Source organism: Pseudophryne corroboree, chromosome 6 (genome assembly GCF_028390025.1).
Source record: "Pseudophryne corroboree isolate aPseCor3 chromosome 6, aPseCor3.hap2, whole genome shotgun sequence".
In the NCBI taxonomy this organism is placed as follows: Eukaryota; Metazoa; Chordata; class Amphibia; order Anura; family Myobatrachidae; genus Pseudophryne; species Pseudophryne corroboree.
This window is the reverse complement of record NC_086449.1, coordinates 381,525,959-381,546,536: the sequence shown is the minus strand read 5'-3', so window position 1 is coordinate 381,546,536 and position 20,578 is coordinate 381,525,959. Positions and strand designations below refer to the sequence as shown.

General features: G+C 44.9%; 1 protein-coding gene across 1 annotated transcript in view; it reads left to right on the top strand.

Moving 5' to 3' along the window:
• EXOC4 (exocyst complex component 4) overlaps positions 1-20,578 on the top strand; it is an 868,528-nt gene that overhangs the window by 146,572 nt on the left and 701,378 nt on the right. The gene's annotated exons all lie outside the window — the stretch shown is intronic.

The following is a 20,578-nucleotide window of genomic DNA, read 5'->3' as shown; positions in this document are numbered from 1 at the left end:
GTATGGGACCCAGTGGCGGATTTAGCGGGGGGCGATTAGGGCGAACGCCCCCCCTACACATACCGGCACCGGGATGGAGGCCGGGTCCCGCCGCGGTGTTGGGAACGGGGTGGAGAGCAGTGCGGCGCGGCGGGGGAAGGGGAGAGAGAGAGAGCGAGCATCTTGACGCGTGTACAGGGAGGAGGGTGTGTGGTCAGAACAGAGGCCGGCGGGGACAGGCTACAGTGATTGTGGACACTGCTGCCTCTGCCGTCCCTTCTCTGAGGAGACAGAGAAGGGACGGCAGAGGCAGCAGTGTACACAATCACTGTAGCCTGTCCCCGCCGGCCTCTGTTCTGACCACGCCCCCTCTTCCCTGTACGCGCGTCAGGACGCTCTCTCTCTCTCTCCCCTTCCCCCGCTGTTCTGCACCGCTCTCCACCCCGTTCCCAACACCGCGGCGGGAGTCGGACCCGGCCTCCATCCCGACTCCTCATGCTGCTGCGGAGTCGTACTCCAAAATACGAGTAGGTGTCCATGTATGCCATGTCTCCTCCCCTCCAAGCTAGTGTGTGTGCGTGTGTGCCATATCTTCCACCCCCCCTTCTCCTCCTAGCTAAAGTGTGTGTGCCATGTCTCCCCTCCTAGCTAAAGCATCTGTGTTCCATGTCTCCCCCCTCCCCTCCTAGCTAAAGTGTATGTGGGCCATTTCTCCCTCCTCTTCTCCTAACTAAAGTGTGTGATATGTCTCCCCTCCTAGCTAAAGTGTGTGTGTTCCACGTCTCCTCCTAGCTAAAGTGTGTGTGTGCCACGTCTCCCCCCCCCCCCCCCCCTCCCCTCCTAGCTAAAGTGTCTGTGTGCCATGTCTCCCCCCTCTTCTCCTAGCTAAAGTGTGTGTCTGCTCTTGTACCGTCACCATGCCCCTCCTCCCCCAGTATATTTGTCACCAAATCCCTCTCCTGGCCCCCATATTTGTCACTATGTCCCTCAAAGCCCCAGTGTGTATGTCACCATGTCCATCCAAGACAGGGACAGCTCGACGGCCATTTGAGTGGAGTGGCGGGACACATGACTGATCTGGCAGAGGACCTCCAGTCCAGAAGCGGACCTCGGACAGTGAGACATGGGACAAAGATCTGCAGGCCCGCAGCTTGGGGTGAGATACTGTTTAAGCCCTTACGCTGCAATACTCGGAGTAAAGAAGGGGGCAGGCTCCCCTGTGTTTTTTTTCCTCGCTGCCCCAGTGTAAGTTAAGAAGGCGGTAGGATTCCCCTTGCCCCCAGTGCCTGCATTATTTTGGCTCATTTAGTGTACTCTAATGTGAATTTCGGCTCATTCTGCGTGCTATAATGTGAATTTCTGCTCATACAGTGTGCTATAATGTGAATTACGGCTCATTCAGTGTGCTGTAATGTGAATTTCGGCTCATTCTGCGTGCTATAATGTGAATTTTGGCTCATTCTGCGTGCTATAATGTGAATTTCGGCTCATTCAGTGTGCTATAATGTGAATTACAGCTCATACAGTGTGCTATAATGTAAATTTCAGCTCATTCATTGTGCTACAATGTGAATTTCAGCTCATACAGTGTGCTATAATGTGAATTTCGGCTCATTCAGTGTGCTATAATGTGAATTTCGGCTCATTCTGTGTGCTATAGAAACATAGAATTTGTTGGCAGATAAGAACCACTTCGGGGAGGGAGACGACGGGGAAGAGCCGCGGGCAGATGGGGGAGGGCAGCGCTACAGCAGCGGCTATATCGCGCTGCTCTCCCCCGTCCCGCATCTCAATTCGACTTTTTTAAAAGTGGAATTGAGATGTCATTGAATAGCCCAGGTCGGATCCATTCCGTCAAATGAATGTCGGAATGGATCTGACTTCTATTGAATATACCCCTGACGGAAATCCCAAATTCCAGTGTCTATGTAAATGTACAAAATACTGTGAACATTTTCCGGCAGAGGGCAGCGCCGGTTTGTAATTGTTGTTGCGAGTTTGAAAGATGGCTTCGCCCAGAAAGATTTCCATGAAGTGAATGTCCCACTGTACGAGTTTCAATCGAATCCCGCCAAAATCGTTATGCAAACAGTAATTGTAGTTGCTAGAGTATCAAAATATTGAATTAGAATGAATTTGGTGTACGAGCTACGCTAGCAAATCGTTGTCCATGCGTAATACAGGGTTAAGAGCCTGTGTTATTTTTTAATGAAAACTTTTGAAAAGAGCTATTATTTAACTTGTCAACCTATGTTGAAAACTTAAGCTACACAGCTACAGATTTTTGTTTAGTGTCACATATGGGACATTTGTACTCTCTTTCATGGACTGGCCCATATAATATTTTGACAACTACTTGAGCTGACTACTAATAAATAACTTATTGTTCATTTAGATTTCATTAAATGCAGTTTATACCTTTTTATAGCCCTTGTTTACTTACGTGTAAGCGCAGGATCCTTACTGTTCTTAGTCTTGGCTATAAGAATACAGAATTTAATTTGGTTTACCCCAGATCTCTGCTTATGCTACTTTACAGAACAAATGTACATTAATGACATGCTGTGCTGCATAGTCCTGCTACCTCCATCTTAAGTTATTGCTAAAATAACAATTTGAAAGTATATATGAAAGAAACTTCTATATATAATCATCTCTTGTATGCTTAAATTGAATTAAGGTTCACTTGATTAGTATAAAATCAGAAAGACGGCGCCAATGTATCAGTCTCTGTTTGAGATAGTAGAGACCCTGCTGTAGAGAAACTTTCACCGTAGGGTTTTATTTTTTATTTGTGTTGATTTTTTCAGTGGAGATTGTATGCCATTTACTTTTCAAGTTACCATATTAATAGTTGACATACAGCACTAAATGGAGTTCTTTGATCAAATGAAAATTTCTCTAACATCCTTGAGGATGCTTGGACTCCGTAAGGACCGTGGGGAATAGACGGGCTCCGCAGGAGATAGGGCACTTTAAGAAAGCTTTGGATTCTGGGTGTGCACTGGCTCCTCCCTCTATGCCCCTCCTCCAGACCTCAATTTTACACTGTGCCCAGAGCGAGATGGGTGCACTGCAGGGAGCTCCCTGAGTTCTCTGCCTAGAAAGCATTTTTGTTTGGATTTTTTCTACATTTTTACAGGGAGCACTGCTGGTAACAGGCTCCCTGCATCGATGGACTGAGGAGAGAGGGACAGACTATCTTGTCTAAGATAGGCTCTGCTACCATTAGCTCCAGAGGGGGTGAACACAGGTTCTTACTGGGCGTCCACCCCCAGAGCCGCGCCGCCGTTCTCCTCACAGAGCCAGAAGAAACGAAGTCAGAAGACGTCTCAGGTGGCAGAAGCCTTCAGAGCTTCACTGAGGTAACGCACAGCACCGCAGCTGTGCGTCATTGCTCCCATACACTTCACATACTCCGGTCACTGTAAGGGTGCAGGGCGCAGGGGGGGCGCCCTGGGCAGCAATATAACACCTCTCTTATGGCAAAAAGTATATATACATGTACAGGTAGGCACTGTACATGTATATAAAAGAGCCCCCGCCATATTTTAGTAAGTTTGAGCGGGACAGAAGCCCGCCGCCGAGGGGGTGGGGCTTCTCACTCAGCACTCACCAGCGCCATTTTCTCCCCACAGCACCGCTGAGAGGAAGCTCCCCGGACTCTCCCCTGCTTGACACACGGTGAAGAGGGTTTTAAAGTAGAGGGGGGGCACATATTTGGCGATTATACAATACAGCAGCACTACTGGGTAAACATTCTGTGTGTTTTCCTGGGTTATATAGCGCTGGGGTGTGTGCTGGCATTCTCTCTCTCTCTGTCTCTCCAAAGGGCCTAGGGGGGAACCTGTCTTCAGATAAGAGATTCCCTGTGTGTGTGGAGTGTGTCGGTATGTGTGTGTCGACATGTCTGCGGTAAAAGGCTTTCCTAAGGAAGAAATGGAGCAAATCTGTGTGGGTGCGTGGTGTCTCCGTCGACAACGCCGACACCTGATTGGATATGTGAAATTAAGTGCTTAGATGAACTTATTACAAAAGATTAGAGAACAGACAGGGAATCTACCCATGTCTGCCCCTATGTCAAAGAGACCTTCAGAGTCTCACAACGCTCACTATCCAAAATAATACACTGTTATCGACACGGAGTCTGACTCCAGTGTCGACTACGATAATGCAAAGTACAGCCAAGACTGGCAGAAAAGTATTCAATATATGATTATTGTAATAAAAGATGTTTGCATATCACTGATGACTCATCTGTCCCTGACACAAGGGTACACATGTTTAAGGGGAAGAAAGCTGAGGTAAATTTCCCTTCTCATGAAGAAAAAGAGCGGGAATTTCCAGACAAGAAGCTGCAGCTTCCCAAAAAGAATTCTCAGGGAGTATCCTTTCCCTAATGGGGCCAGGATACGATGGGAATCTTCCCCTAGGGTGTACAAGACATTGACACGTTTACCCAAAAAGGTAGCGCTGACTTAACAGCTATCCTCACGGATCCTGCAGATAGCATGCAGTAAAAGTACTTTGAAGTCCATTTACATACATTCTGGTACACTACTCAGACCGGCGATTGTGTCGGCATGGGTTTATAGCGCTGTAGCAGCGTAGACAGATACCTTATCAGCGGAGGTTGAAACCCTAGATAAGGATGCCATGTTGTTGTCCCTAGTATATAGATATATATATATATATATATATATATATATATATATATATGTAACAGATGTTGTCTTATATATATATATATATATATATATATATATATATATATATATATATATATATATATGACATGCCCAAAGAGACGTTAGTCTACTGGGTTCTAGAGTCAACGCTATGTGGATTTCTGCTAGACTTGTCCTGTGGAACATGCAATGGACAGGTGATGCCGACTAAAAGAGGCATATGGAGGGTTTACCTCACAAGGCTGAGGAATTGTGTGGAGAAGGGCTCTCGGACCTAGTCTCCACAGCTATAGCTGGTAATTCTGATCTTTTGTCTTATATTCCCTCACAGACTAAGAAAGCACGACATTATCAAATGCAGTCCTTTCGGTCGCAGAATATGAGGAGCGTCCTTTCTTACCAGAGGTAATGGCACGGGGCACAGCTAGTTCCCAGGAACAGAAGTCCTCCCCGGCCTCTACTACATCCACCGCAGGATGCGGGAGCTCCGCTAAGGGAGTCCGTCCCAGGGGGAGCACGTCTTCGACTCTTCAGCCACATCTGAGTTCACTCACAGGTGGATCCCGGGGCAATAAAAATTGTTCTCAGGGTTACAAAGGAATTCGAAAGGTGCCTCCTCGCCGGTTTTCCTTATCTGACCTACCGGCTTCTCCCCGAGAAGGGGTGTTATATTAAATACAATTCACACATTGTATCTCCAACAGGTGGTGCTCAAGGTTCTCCTCCTGCAACAAGGAAGGGGCTATTACTCAACCTTGGCTGTAGTCCCGAATACGTACGGTTCGGTCAGACCTTTTTAAAATTAAAACCACTGAACCTATACTGGAAAAGGTTCAAATTTAAAGTGGAATCGCTCAGAGCGATCATGGCCAGCCTGGAAAGGGGGGATTTTATGGTGTATCTAGACATAAAGGCTGCATACCTTCATGTTCCCATTTATCCACCCCATCAGGCGTACCTGAGAATTGCGGTACAGTATTGTCATTACCAATTTCAGGGTAATTGGCGGAAATGATGGTGCTCCTACGCAAGCAAGGAGTCACAGTTATCCCATGCTTGGACGATCTCCTATAAGGCGAGATCAAAAGAGCAGTTGTTGAACAGCGTGTCACTTTCGCTGAAGGTGTCACAGCAACACGGCTAGTTTCTCAATATCCCGAAGTCACAGTTGGTTCCTATGACTAGTCTGCCCTTCTTGGGTACGGACCAGAAAGGGGTTTACCTTCAGATAGAGAAGGCCCAGGAACTTATTGAAACCAAGACAGGTGTCGGCATCACTGCACCCGAGTTCGGGGAAAATCATTCCCTTCAGCAGGTTCCATGCGAGGTCTTTCAAATGGGACCTAATGGACAAGTGGTCCGGGTCACATCTACAGATTCATCAGTTGATCACCCTCTCCCCCAGGGCCAGGGTATCTCTCCTGTGGTGGCTGCAGGGTGCTCACCTTCTATAGGGCTGCAGGTTCGGTATTCAGGACTGGATCCTGGTGACCACGGACGCGAGCCTCCGAGGTTGGGGAGCAGTCACACAGGGAAAAATAAAATGTTCAAGGTTTTTGGTCAAGTCATGAGACTTGTCTTCACTTCTTGGAACTAAGGGCCATATACAACGCCCTCCGTCAGGCGTAGACCCTACTTCGCGACCAACCGGTTCTGATCCAGTCAGACAACGTCACCGCAGTAGCTCATGTAAACCGCCAAGGCGGCACAAGGAGCAGAGTGGCGATGGCGGAAGCCACCAGAATTCTTCGCTGGGCGGAGAATCATGTAAGCACACTGTCAGCAGTGTTCATTCCGGGAGTGGACGACTGGGCAGCAGACTTCCTCAGCGGACACGACCTACGTCCTGGAGAGTGGGGACTTCATCAGGAAGTCTTAGCACAGATTGCAATTTGGTGGAGACTGCCACTGATAGACATGATGGCGTCCCGCCTCAACACAAAGCCGCAGAGTTATTGCGCCAGGTCAGGAGACCCTCAGGCAGTAAGCTGTGAACGCCCTAGTGACACCGTGGGTGTTCCGTTCGGTCTCTGTGTTTACTCCTCTTCCTCTCATACCCATGATGTTGAGGATAATAAGAAAAAGAGGAGTGAGACCAATTCTCATTGTTCCAGATTGGACACGGAGGACCTGGTATCCAGATCTGCAGGAAATGCTCACAGAGAATCCGTGGCCTCTTCCTCTAAGACAGAAACTGCTGCAGCAGGGGCCCTGTCTGTTCCAAGACTTACCGCGGCTGCGTTTGACGGCATGGCGGTTCAACGCAGCATCCTAGCGGTAATGGGTATTCCGGAGGAGGTCATTCCTACCCTAATTAAGGCTAGGAAGGAAGTGACATTGAAACATTATCACCGAATATGGCGCAAATATGTTTCCTGATGTGAGGCCAGGAATGCTCCTACGGAGGAATTCCTTTTGGGCCGTCTGCTTCACTTCCTTCAAACTGGAGTGAACTTGGGCCTGAAATTAGGATCGGTAAAGGTTCAAATTTCGGCCTTATACATTTTCTTCCAAAAAGAATTGGCTTCTCTTCCTGAAGTACAAACGTTTGTGTAGGGAGTACTGCATTTTTAGCCTCCTTTTGTACCGCCGGTGGCGCCTTGGGACCTTGACGTGGTGTTACGGTTCCTTAAGTCACATTGGTTTGAACCACTTAAGTCAGTGGTGTTGAAATATTTCACCTGGAAGGTGGTCATGTTGTTAGCCTTGGCTTCGGCTAGGCGAGTTTCGGAATTGGAGGCTTTTATCACTAAAAGCCCTATCTGATTGTCCATATGGATAGAGCGAAATTGCGGATCCGTCCTCAATTCCTGCCAAAGGTGGTCTCATCCTTTCATATGAACCAACCTATTGTCGTGCCTGTGGCTACGACTTGGAGGATTCCGAGTCCCTTGATGTGGTCAGGGTTTTGAAAATTTACGTTGCCAGAACGGCTAGGATCTGCAAAACAGAAGCACTGTTTGTCCTGTATACAGCCAACAAGGTTGGCGGCCCTGCTTCAAAGCAGACTATTGCTTGCTGGATCTGTAACACGATTCGGCTGGCGCATTCTACGGCAGGATTGCCGTTACCTAAATCGGTTTAGGCCCATTCCACTAGGAAGGTGGGCTCTTCTTGGGCAGCTGCCCGAGGGGTCTCGGCACTACAGCTGTGCCGAGCTGCTACTTGGTCGGGGTCAAATACCTTTGCAAAGTTCTGTAAGTTTGATACCCTGGCTGAGGAGGACCTCCTGTTTGCTCAGTTCGGTGCTGCAGAGTCATCCACACTCTCCCGCCCGTTTGGGAGCTTTGGTATAATCCCCATGGTCCTTACGGAGTCCCAGCATACTCAAGGACGTTAGAGAAAATAAGATTTTACTTACCGGTAAATCTATTTCTCGTAGTCCGTAGAGGATGCTGGGCGCCCGTCCCAAGTGCGGACTTCTTCTGCAAGACTTGTATATAGTTATTGCTTACATAAGGGTTATGTTATAGTTTATCGGTTGAACCGAGGCTATGTTGTTGTTCATACTGTTAACTGGGTAGTTTATCACAAGTTATACGGTGTGATTGGTGTGGCTGGTATGGATCTCGCCCTTAGATTTACAAAAATCCTTCCTCGTACTGTCCATATTCTCTGGGCACAGTTTCCCTAACTGAGGTCTGGAGGAGGGGCATAGAGGGAGGAGCCAGTGCACACCCAGAATCCAAAGCTTTCTTAAAGTGCCCTATCTCCTGCGGAGCCCGTCTATTCCCCATGGTCCTTACGGAGTCCCAGCATCCTCTACGGACTACGAGAAATAGATTTACTGGTAAGTAAAATCTTATTTTACTGTCTAACCCAGAGGTGGGGATCCTTTGGTTCTCCAGCTATTGTTGAATTACAGATCCCAGCATGCCCTGCAACGGTTTTAGCATGACCAAATATGAAAACTGTAGCAGGGCATGCTGGTATGTGTAGTTCATCAACAGCTGCAGGGCCAAAGGTTCCCGACCCCAGATTTAACCCGTTACTTGTGCTGCAGAACCCATTACTAGTGCTGCAGACCTTTCCTCAAAAGCCCATAGGTATTTGCATGTAATTATGTTACAATGTTTATCATTTCTATCATTCACTATAGCTCTCAGGAATTTTGGCGCTCGAAAAATAAATGATGATGATGATTATAACAACAACCCCTAAACCATTCAGATCTTCTTTTAAGAGCAATGAATGCACCTCTGACAAGCCAAATTAAACTTACAGAAGGTGTATTTCATATTCTCTGCCCATTTGATGTTGATGATTCTGCATTAGCAGGTTGTTGCATGGTGGTATATCTCAGGCAGACAATTACTGGTCAACTTTTTAATAAACATAAACACACTGAACAAAAATCCTATCTACAGTCACCTGCCATATCCTCCTAATTCCTTCTAATATCCCTTTTTCACCAAATGAGGTAGGTCGCAGCTGGGTGCTACCTGGCTGCGACCCCGCCTCAGGCCCCTTTCACACTGCCGTCTCCAACCCAGCATATTGCCGGGTTGGTAATGTTGCCGGTGATGCGGCGGGGGCGGCGCTTGGAGATCCCCAAGCTCCGCCTGCCCATTCACTGTGAACGGGAGCTGGGTCAATGTGACCTGGCTCCCGTTTGCACAGCACAGTGAGCCCGGTTGAAACCGTGTTCAACCCTGCAAACTACCAGAGTTGGAATACCGGGTCACTTGACCCGGATTATTCCAACTGGGGTCATTTACACTGCACAGCAACATGGGTTATGAGCGCTCATGTGCAATAACCCATGTAAGATGCTGGCGGTGTAAAAGGGTTATAAGTAATAATTGGCTTGGATGCAAATGTAGCTGCAGTACTACCATATGAATGGTGGTTTGTTATTGCCCTCTAAGCTGACGTAGGAGGATGAGTAGTCAGTGGACTTGTCAATGTATGACTGTATTAGAGTGTTTGTCATTTCTCGGACACCTCTGGGAAACACTGCACCATTTTCTGACTGAAAAGAGTGGGAATAGAACCTGTGGCGAGCGCAGCGAGCCTGCGAAGGGACTTTTTGCACTCACCCCGGTGCCAGCATACTGACGGCCGGGATGCCGTTGTTATTATACTGATAGCCGGCATTCCGATCGTGGGTATATCATACTGATTCCCCCCATACACCACACCACTGTGTATCCGCAGTATTGATGGATAGGCAGGTGTACTTTTTGTGTGGGCTTAGAAAATATGTTTGCATAACTTACTGAATACCTTGGGCCTGTTACAGAGTCACATGCAAGACCATTTTGTGGAAGGATAATGCCAATTTTGGCTCTGCGCATGCTTCCAAGCCAAGCATGCGCAACTGTAAGCATATATAGACAAAGTGTTCTCAGGGCGTGGTTGTGTGTTAGCGAAATTATGGACTATGTAGAGTTGACCGTAAACGGAGATCCATCTTCTATCAGGTGGATCTCCTGCATCTGGTATAAGGTTTGTGCGAAGTAATGTGTGTCCCTCTATCGTCTGGACTCCTTTTACCCTGTATGCACAATACAAAGACATTTTTTCAGTAAAATCTAATGACAATTATTGCTTGTGATCTGCTCCTGTTGATTTCACCTTTCAGTCGACTATTTCTTTCTGCCAACTTAGTGGTAAAATTCTGGCATTCCTATTGCTATTAACTGTATGCACTTAGACTGGTTTTCAACATCTTTTAAATTGTCAACCCAGTATCCTATTTAGTTTCAGCTTTCACTGTACCTGGCTGTGTAGAGTACCAAGTTCTTCAACAATGCTTGCTCACTGTTCTTCTTTTGTCTATTTCCTCTGTATGTACTTTTCAATTATTGTTCATTTCTTACAGCCTTTTTTGTGTTGCTTAAGCAGTCTGTAAGAGAGGACAAAAGGATTCTGTACATATATGTAAGTGGGCTTCTTCACTCTGCCAGTGTTCTGGAACTCTGTTCAGCTCATGTAGGGATTAAAACAAGAAGTCCAGTAAAAGCTTTGTAAAAGTAGTTTGGGCTGTGCAACTTAATTTTTTTTTTTTTTTTAAAGACTTCCACTCTTTAAGTGTAGTTTGTAGCTTTATTTTTACGATGGGGCTAATACAGAGTTGAGTGCTTACGCCAATAAGCACATATCAAGAACAGTGGAATCATGTACAGTATATTGCAGATTTGTGTCATTCTACGTTAGCTTGTGCATACAATTGTAGATCACATGCAGACTGGGACAAAGATGAATATATGCCAAAAAAGGTAACATTTGCAAGTAGTCATGTGCTGTTGCAAAGTTAATGGTGATGATTACATTCCTCAGCACTTTCTAACTGTATGTGATTGATGGCAAACTCTCAGCTGATGTTGTTTGGTGTTTTATTCATCGTATTTATGACAGGGAGGCCACGATGCCACGAGTCATAGGCAATACTCACCTCCTAACTACCTGGGTGTAGACTGGTTGTCGGGTCCAGTCCAGGCTTTGAAGTGTACTGAGATTTAAAACCAAGCAATCAGCCCACCTGTTAGCTGGACAGAGCACAGTGCTCCTGACTCCAGACAAGCTGGCCAGGTGGTAGGCCGGGGTGGTGGTTTGCATTAGGGTGCCAGGGCCTGGATGGCCCATGTATGTTATGCTTGCTATCTGTGAGCCAGAGTGGCTGCTTGGTACTGTGTCTGCTTCATCTTGTATGGTGTTTGTGACATGTGGTAATACTTGACTTGATACCTGTTGAGCAGTGGCTGCTAAGCTGATGCGAATAAACAATCCACTGTTTTACCGTACTGCTGGATGCGATTCTTCCCACCTTGCGACATATGATTATAATTTTGTTTTAGCAAAACATTTTTATTTTTTTATGGAACAGAGATGAAGTGTTGTTTCTGCTTATTGACGTGTGTGGCCCAGAAGCATATGCTACTTTTATCGCCAGCATTCATCTTAAGAAAGTTGCCACTTTGCGTTTGCACGGTAGCAACTAAATATATGCTGCCCATATACCTAAAGATTTATTGTCAGATCTGGACGGTTGGACTGAAATCCTGGTAATTGATCAGCGCAAATGACAGTTGGCCATTTGCTCCTAAATGCCGTAAAACTTACAAAAACGGACATGGATTAACCAATTTGCCTGACCATTTTTGTCTGTTTTCCAGTGCTTGGGAGCAAATGATTAATTGTCATTTGCTCTTATCCATTACCAGATTTTCATTCCAACCAGCAAGATCTGACAATAAATCTGTAGGTGTATGGCCAGCTTAATATAATGAATGTAAATTGCGCTTGCAATTTTGGCAGCAGTTACTGTCAGATCTGCCTAAGCCTTCATTTGTTATTTCATACTCACCTAGTTTGTGTATATATGTTGTAGGCCACATATTTCTAAAATCCTGATTTTTAAATGCTCCTAAAAAGAGATATATAATATCAGTGATTGCAAAAACATGCTATGGCGTGTATTTTACCCCAAAACAGCCACCTGGGACCCACGTTTAGAAGATGAGCGGGTCCCACAGGACGCGCTCATCTGTATCTGTGTCATCACCTAGCCAGTCAGCTGCACACAGGATGTGACTGGCAGTTTCCCCAGCCAATTACTTCCTGTAGTCTCCAGCCAATCGTAGCCTGCGGTGTCTCCCTCTCATTCCTCACCCGCCAGCCCGGCATGCTTTGAATCCTCCTTCCCGCTGCGCGCTGACTCTGGGCTCTGCCGCCAGCACCACATAAATCTGTGGTGCAGCACTGCAGAGACTTGACCTGCTCCTCTACACAGCCCCACCAGCGCCCTCCTCCGCAAGGTGATTGCAGCTAGAGTCTGTCACTACTTTCATACTCCGTGCTCCTGCACTGTCCCGGCCGGCATCTGCTTCACCTATACACTATGACCCTGCATGGTAAGCATGCCTGGAGACAGGATGTTAGAGAAGGGCCTGAGGGTCAGGTGCATGTAATGGGGGCTGCGATGCTTAATTTAAAATTTTTACAGTTATCGTTCTGGCTGCCCGGTGATAGGTGGGGGTGGTGGTGGTGGTGGGGGGGGGGTGATCAAGTGAAGCAAGAGAGGGTTCCCGGATCTACCAGCAGATCCTCAGTATAGGCGTCTACTGTGGAAACCACAGTGTGGTCCCTAGCGTTGATTTAGCTGCATGCTATGCGTGGGGCACGCCAGCTGATCCAGGGGACATACGGAGGCTGGCCAGATAGGGAGAGCTTTCCTCATTGACCAATCAGCACCGAGTAGGGGAGGAGTCTGGGGAGTAGCTCTTAGAAGCAGGCAGCAGTTCAGTCAATGTTGAGTTGTTAAATAGAGGAAGTCAGTATGCATAGAGGTCCATATAAGAACGGTCACTACTCCAACAGATATTTACTTCAGCATCCATATTAATCAACTTACCCATCAGTGACACTACAAAATACAGGTAAAATAACTAATCTGCACTAACCTGCATCAGCTGCAATTACTGCAAGTGTCTGTTAACATCTATTTATTGCTGAGACTTGTTTATGCTAAGTAGCTATGTAACATATGGGCCAATTCAGACCTGATCGCTGTTGTGCGTTTTTGCATGACGGGCGATTATCGATCGACTGCGCATGCATACAGACCGCATTGCGCACGCGCAAGTCCAAACAGCAATAGTCGTGCGAAAATTTTGATCGCTAGTCATATGCAAGGTGATTGACAAGAAGCGGGTGTTTGTGGGTTGTAACTGCCCGTTTTCTGGGGGTGTCAGGAAAAACACAGGCGTTCCCAAGCGTTTTCAGTAAGAGTGTGTGACGTCAGCTCCGGCCCCGATCAGCCTGTTTTTTCCCTCTGTAGGAGTAAGTCCTGGGCTATGCACAGACTGGAAAAATCATTTGATGGTGAGAAAGTTGCGAACGGGTTTGCAGATGTTCGCTGTCTAGTGAAATTTTTGCACGGCGCACGCATGCATTCGCACACTTGCATGGGGCGGGTTTTCACTGTCCATGGGCGGTGGCTGTCTGATCACAGGCTTCTGCAAAACTACAAAGGAGCGATCAGGGCTGAATTAGGCCGACGATGCAGTAGCAATGTTATGTCCTTTTGGTCATTGCCTAAATGTTCAAGTTAGGTTTTAGTTGTAAACTAAAAAAGCAGAGTAGTTAAATACCAACCAAATGTTTTTGGCATAATGCTTTGTTTCCCTCCTCCCTTCACCCAGCACAGCCTGCCCTTACCCAACTCTACCCCAACTTCTCCCTGCTTCTACCCCCAGATCCTGCTTGCCCTTACCCCCCTCTACCCTTACTGCCACCAGCACTGCATAAGCTATCCCCCATAATATGTGATGGGACCCAGAAACAGTGGAGTAGGAACCCAAATTGTTAAAGTGAGTGGTACCTGGGACCCACAATTTTTTTTTGCTCAGCGCTATCATGAATATCTTTCTCTGGTTTGATATTTTAGTTTAATTTGTCAGAGCTCCAGGGCTACATACTAAGGGAGTTTCATGGAGTTAATGAGACATGGTGCCAAAATAAGTCAATTTAACAAGCTACCTTCAAGTAAGTAAAGCAATAAACACTGGGATTTTTTTTTATTTGCCTCTTTCTCTGCAGCTAATGCAGCGGAATAACAACCATTACACAAAACAAAGAAGAAGCTCCATTAGAAGCAGTTTGTCTGCAATCTCGTGACAGGAACAAACCTGAACAAGTAGTGTCATTGCAAGTGCTCATTCATTTAATAAGACATAACTACTAACACACAGAGGAGAAAAAACACTACAATTAATAATTCTATCCAAAGCGATCCATGAGCATTCTGAAGCTACAATAAAATTACAGCTTGCAGTTTGTTACTTCTTACATGCCGACAGCAGAAATACAGTACATCATGATTCTGCCTTTTCTGTGCTTTTTTTATTTATTATTTGCTGAAATCTGGTTTGCATTGGTATTCTTCACGGGTTTATTTTAGCCCAGGTTCGGATGTGGATTATTAGATCTACACTAAAAAGGTCTACAGTCAATAGATCTACCAGTAATGGTAGACATGCGTTAGGTCAACAGGGTGAGAAGGTTGACATAGAATAGGTAGACAGTAGAAAAGGTCGACAGGGTCCAAAGGGCGACGTTGAAATGGTAGACACAATTTTTTTTTTTACATTTTCTTGGGTGTTTTGTCACTTCTCCGCCACAATCAAGCTCACTCATGGCAAGGTGTATCGCTGAGCTTGGCACAGGTTACTATTACCAATTGTAGTCCATGTGGATAATAAATTATGAATATTTTTAAAAAATTAAACAAAAACTTGTCGCCCATTGTTATGTTGACCTTTTGACCCTGTCAACCTTTTAAACTGTCTCATGTTCTGAGGAAGCCGCCGATTTGACCTACAGGCGGAGAAACGCGTAAACTCGTTTTAAAATCTTTATTACAAGCCGGCATCCTGTTTATTTCATCATATGAGGAGATGAATATGCCTCATACGTCCTGAAAGAAAATCTCCATTCGAGGAGAGAGCGACACTGGGAACAGTGGTTGCCCTGCGGCTCACGTGCACTGAGGAGCTCGACATAACAGCACAGAGGGAGGGAGCTGTTGATCGGCTGGAGGAGAGACAAACGCTTGTAGCAGCGCCGGCAGCTGAGTCCGGGAGCGTTGCATAGCCCAGCACACAAATAACGAGGTGAGCACTTGACCATATACCTCGCTCCAGTGGAAATACCGCAGTCAAACTCTCCTACTATCAGCCTAACAACTTTCCGTATAAAGAAAAGCTTGGCCCCCTTTATTTTGCATTGTTTAAGAGACTCCCTATACATCAAATTTTGCCAGGCAAGCCAATACAATCTTTGGGCACCTTATAAGCATCTATGAATCAAAATCCAATCACCTGATTTCCAGATATGTCCGCCTTTAAAGGAACTGCTACCAGCGGACGGGAAGAGTGATTAGAATTATATAAATTGTGCATATACAGTGGTGGAATAAATTACCAATATCTGGATATGAGATTATTCTACAGGACATTCTGTTTTACAGTTTTATTATTTATATATATATATCTTCTTTATATGTACGTTTTTAAATCCTTTATTTTTTAGGATTGTATAAACAGTGAAACTTATTTGATTGTATTTACCGGCCGGTATCAATAGAAATAATCATTTTTTATTGCTTAATAAATTAAAAAATTATATACATTGTTATACTGTGTATCTATCAATAATATTTCTATATCAGCGCCTCTACTTTATTCCATTCGTGGGAAAAAAAATGTTATTTCTTGTTTCATCCACTGTGGGAGGAGCTTACCCACTTTAGAGGCTGCAGATATCTAAATATTATCAGCTGGCGCCTGGTTAATTTTTTTATTATATTTCTTAGACAGTAGAAAAGGTCGACAGGGTCCAAAGGGCGACGTTGAAATGGTAGACACTATTTTTTTTTTACATTTTCTTGGGTGTTTTGTCACTTCTCCGCCACAATCAAGCCCACTCATGGCAAGGTGTATCGCTGAGCTTGGCACAGGTTACTATTACCAATTGTAGTCCATGTAGATAATAAATTATGAATATTTTTAAAAAATTAAACAAAAACTTGTCGCCCATTGTTATGTTGACCTTTTGACCCTGTCAACCTTTTGAACTGTCTACCTTTTACATGTCAACCTTTTGACCCTGTCGACCTAATGCATGTCTACCATTAGTGGTAGACCTATTGACTGTAGACCTTTTTAGTGTAGATCTATAGACTGGATACCAATCTATTCTTCATATTTTTCCATAAAGATCTTTTATTTGTTTATTTTTTTATTTACTGTTTTTTTTTTTGTTTTTTTGTGATTGCACCAGTGTCTTCTATTTAATCTTAAATCATTGTGTCAACCAACAAGCTAAAATGTATAGATCTATAGAAAACATGTACTAAAATGTATAGCAAAAAACAGGTCCACACTAAATGTACCCATACACATATAAATGCCAGGTCCACATTTTGGTGTTTTCAGCTTTTTTAATGTATTTAGTGAGGATCTGACTGTTCTATATGTTTAGTAGGGTAGCACTTGATATGCCGGCTGTCGGGATCCCGGCGCTCAGCATACCGGCTCTGGAATCCCAACCGCCGGTATACCAACAACTATTCTCCCTTATTGGGGTGTCCACGACACCCCTGGAGGGAGAATAATTAGTGTGGCATGCATAGCCACTGTGCCCGCAGAATGGCTAGTGCAGCGAGCCTGCAAGGGGCTCTTTTGCGCTCGCCCCGCTGCCAGCATTCCGGCACCCGGGATCCCGGCGCCGGAATGCTGGGTGCCGGGAGCCCAAGTGCCGGCGAATCATACTTTACCCGTTTAGTATCAATCTGGTTTTCTGTGTGTAGGTGTAAATTTAGTATGGATTCGGTTTCCTCTGTGTGTAAATTTAATATGGATTTGTTTTTTCAATATGCGTTGTATGGACCCAACTTTTACTCACACCTGCTAACTAATGCCTTAAATACCCTTTATCTACTATTCAATACAGTACTCTGCTTTAGAATGTAAGCTCTTACGAGCAGGGCCCGTCTTCCTCATATGCTTCTCCTTCCCTTACTTTTACTATCATCTACTAAATATTCCTTACAGTACACCAGCACCTAAAGGGGGGTACTCACGGAGCGATATTCTAAGCAATCTGACTAGATTGCTTAGAATATCGGCAGGATCGCTCCGTGTGTAGCCCCCTCGGCGATAGCGATGCGCGGCCCCGCACATCGCTATCGCCGCTGCTAGATTGGCCTGCATGCAGGCCAATCTAGCGGGTCGCCTTGATCGGCCCGTGAGTACTGGGCTTAACAGTTCCTGGAGTGTCATGACCGCTGATGCAGCAGTGTTTATAAACCATGTACTCATCCTGCATTGTCTTGTACAATAAGTCACAATTTTCTTGTCTTGCCCATGTGTTTATGCACTTTGCTAGGTGCTGTGGAACGCTTGTGGCTCCATATAAAATAACGGATGATGATAATAATATCACTTCTCATTTAAATAGCTAATGACTTAGATTTTATTTTACTAAATTGTCAACTAATAATTGTCCCCGTAATTTTCACTAAATAATTTATATTATGGCTTGTAATATTGATCAAATTATACTTATGAACATAAGCAGGGAGTAACCAGTGACATACAACTGGAGGGGTTTTGCATGTGGAGATTATAGCTGGGATGGTGTACATTTAGCATCCCTGCAGTCTGGATACCGATGCCAGAATCCTGACACCACTCGGGAGACCAGCGCCGGAACACTGACAAGGTAAGTTTTGGGATTCTTATTCGAGTTAGAGCTTGGGCGAGTGGGAGGGATAGCCCTAGCTACCACCCCTGAAGGTTACCCCTTGCCGCCACCCACTGGACGGTTTGAGTGGTGGTGGTGGTGGGGGGGATAGGGGGGTAAAAATACTTACCCCTCCTACGTCGGGTCATCTGACCGGCAGCATCCCGACCACATGGTTAGTGGTTAGTGGTTGGGTGAAGCCATTTATTCTCAAACAACTGTGTTTACTCTTTTTAAATCATAATGATAACAGAAACTACCCAAATTACCCTGATCAAAAGTTTACATACCCCAGTTCTTAATACCGTGTATTGCCCCCTTTAACATCAATGACAGCTTGAAGTCTTTTGTGGTAGTTGTGGATGAGGCTCTTTATTTTCTCAGATGGTAAAGCTGCCCATTCTTCTTGGCAAAAAGCTTCCAGTTCCTGTAAATTCTTGGGTTGTCTTGCATGAACTGCACGTTTGAGATCTCCCCAGAGTGGCTCAATGATATTGAGGTCAGGAGACTGAGATGGCCACTCCAGAGCCTTCACTTTATTCTGCTGTAGCCAATGACAGGTCGACTTGGCCTTGTGTTTTGGAACATTGTCATGTTGGAACGTCCAAGTACGTCCCATTCGCAGCTTCCGGGCTGATGAGCGCAAATTTTCCTCCAGTATTTTCTGATAACATGCTGCGTTCATCTTGCCATCAATTTTGACCAAGTTTGCAGTGCCTTTGTAGCTCTCACATCCCCAAAACATCAGCGATCCACCTCCGTGTTTCACAGTAGGAATGGTGTACCTTTCATCATAGGCCTTGTTGACTCCTCTCCAAATGTAACGTTTATGGTTGTGGCCAAAAAGTTAAATTTGGTCTCAACACTCCAAATGACTTTCTTCCAGAAGTTTGAGGCTTGTCTCTGTGCTGTTTGGAGTATTGTAAGCGGGATGCTTTGTGGCATTTGCGTAGTAATGGCTTTCTTCTGGCGACTCAACCATGCAGCCCATTTTTCTTCCAATGCCTCCTTATTGTGCATCTTTAAACAACCACACCACTTGTTTTCAGAGAGTCCTGTATTTCAGCTGAAGTTATTTGTGGATTTTTCTTTGCATCCCGAACAATTTTCCTGGCAGTTGTGGCTGAAATTTTTGTTGGTCTACCTGACCGTGATTTGGTTTCCACAGAATCTCTCATTTTCCACTTCTTAATTAGAGTTTGAACACTGCTGATTAGCATTCTCAATTGCTTGGATATCTTTTTATATCCCTTTCCTGTTTTATACAGTTCAATTACCTTTTCCCGCAGATCCTTTGACAATTCTTTTGCTTTCCCCATGACTCAGAATCCAGACACGTCAGTGCAGCACTGGATGAAAGATGCAAGGGTCTTTCAGGAGTACAGTAACTCACTGACCTTTTATATACACACACTGATTACAAGCAAACAGATCACAGGTGAGGATGGTTACCTTTAGTAGCCATTCAAACCCGTTTGTGTCAACTTGTGTGCATGTTATCAGGCCAAAATCTCCAGGAAAGGTAAACTATTGATCAGGGTCATTTGGGTAGTTTCTGTTGTCATTATGATTTAAAAAGAGTAAACACAGTTGTTTGACAATAAATGGCTTCACCCAACAACTAACCATGAGTGAAAGAAAAGTTTGTGCGTTATCATTCATATTCTCTGACAAATGGCCAGAAAATCACAAATTCTGCTAGGGTATGTAAACTTATAAGCACAACTGTATGTATGTATGTATGTGTGTGTGTGTGTGTTTGTGTGTGTGTGTGTATATATATATATATATATATATATATATATATATATATATATATATATATATATATATATATATATATATATAAATATGTCATAGCAGGAGTGAGTAAGCGGGTGATGATACAAGCTGATTTTCCATGTATCACATGGAATTTACTACAGCAACAGAGGAACCTCTTTGCAGTTAAGCAAACCTCTTAACACTTGAAGATCTCCGGACCACAGTGGACGCACCTCTCTCCTTTGTGTATGGTTGGGAGATTTGGATACCTCCTTATATTTCTAAAGTGATTTGATCAGATGCACACATTACATCTGATATGCATCTGATCACATCTTCACATAAAAACAAAATTGCACTATATATATGTTTTTAAGTTTCAGAAAAAAATACTGAAGTGGAGCATCAATACCGGTGGTTATGTTTTAAAGGAATTTTCAAGTGTAAGTTATTGTGGATTTAATTACATTTGGTATTGGGAATTGGCACCATTGTGACTCACCTTTTTTTCCTATTACATTTGTTGTGGGGGGTTTTGGTGAAGGCTCCTTGTGTGGTCACAATTTTGGATCAATATTTGTCATTTTTCTACACATTTCTTAGCAGTCATAACCAGGATTAGAAGCCATAGTCTGTTACATTGACGGCAGACACTTTACTGATAGAGATATTTGCTCCTGCATAGGAAGAATGAGATTTCTCTTACGTCCTAGAGGATGCTGGGGACTCCGTAAGGTCCATGGGGTATAGACGGGCTCCGCAGGAGATAGGGCACCTAAAAAGAACTTTGACTATGGGTGTGCACTGGCTCCTCCCTCTATGCCCCTCCTCCAGACCTCAGTTAGATCTTGTGCCCAGAGGAGAATGGGTGCACTGCAGAGAGCTCTCCAGAGTTTTCT